Genomic DNA, 1,162 nt, shown 5'->3' on the forward strand with positions numbered 1-1,162 from the left:
GGGCTTATTGCAGTCACTGACAGCTCTGCCACGGCATTGCATAATGAATGCAAAAAATTTTTTGAAGAAAGGGACATACCATATGAGCAGAACATGATAGGATTTGCTGCAGATGGATGCAATGCAATGTTTGGCCAAAACCACTCTCTTTCGCAACTGCTGAAGAAGGATATTCCGAATTTGTTTTTGATGAAATGTATATGTCACTCATTTCACCTCTGCGCGTCTTATGCTTGCAAAAAATTGCCAAAAAAAAGTGGAAGGTTTTGCAAGAGATGTCTATAACTTTATATCAAAAAGCCCAAAACGTATCGGAGAGTATAAGGAGTTTCAGTCTTTCGTTAATGTGAAACCACACAAACTTTTACATATCGGACGAACAAGGTGGCTATCTCTGCTTCAAGTAGTTGAAAGGCTGTTAGAACAACTGCCTGCGTTAAGACTTTACTTTCAAGGAGCTGCATTGAATGACTAGTTAAAATCTGCAGAGTCGATTCTCCAAATGTGCTGTACTGTATTTGGAGTTTCTGAAATTTTTGCTGCCCTATTTCAACAATTTAAACAAGGAAATGCAGTCAGAAAGTCCAAAATTGTATTTGCTGTACGAAAATCTTCTTACAGTTTACAAGACAATAGTTGAGTGCTTTCTAAAATCGGAGTTTTTATTATTAACTGATGAAGAACTACTAAAGATTGATTTCGTTAACGATGAGAACCACTTGCCCTTAAAAGATATGTAAACTTTGCGGCTTTGTTGACAAAAAAAACATAATATGGAACGAGATAAAATCATAGAGACTTTTGAGTTTTGACTCCTGCCTTCAATTTTATATTGAAAGTTTAAGGCAACTACAAAATCGGTTTTCCTTTGAGGATGAGGAGCTGCAGAAAATGAAAATTTTACACTTCTTAAATCCAGCGACAATACTAAACAATAGTTTGAAAGCAAAGCTACCATCTATTGCACATTTGGGGCAAATGTTTCCAGGTATGTTTTTTATTGTCTTATGAACAGAATTTTTAATTAGTTCTTATTATTTACAGGATGTGTTCACAAGATATGACGGAGCTAGACCGCGAATGGCGACTTCTCCGGAACATTAATTTTCCCTTCAAAGAGGAGGAAGCGGTACCGCCAGACGTCTTTTGGCGTTATGTTTCA

The sequence above is a fragment of the Drosophila tropicalis genome, unplaced genomic scaffold, assembly GCF_018151085.1.
Source record: "Drosophila tropicalis isolate 14030-0801.00 unplaced genomic scaffold, ASM1815108v1 contig_797, whole genome shotgun sequence".
Taxonomy (NCBI): domain Eukaryota; kingdom Metazoa; phylum Arthropoda; class Insecta; order Diptera; family Drosophilidae; genus Drosophila; species Drosophila tropicalis.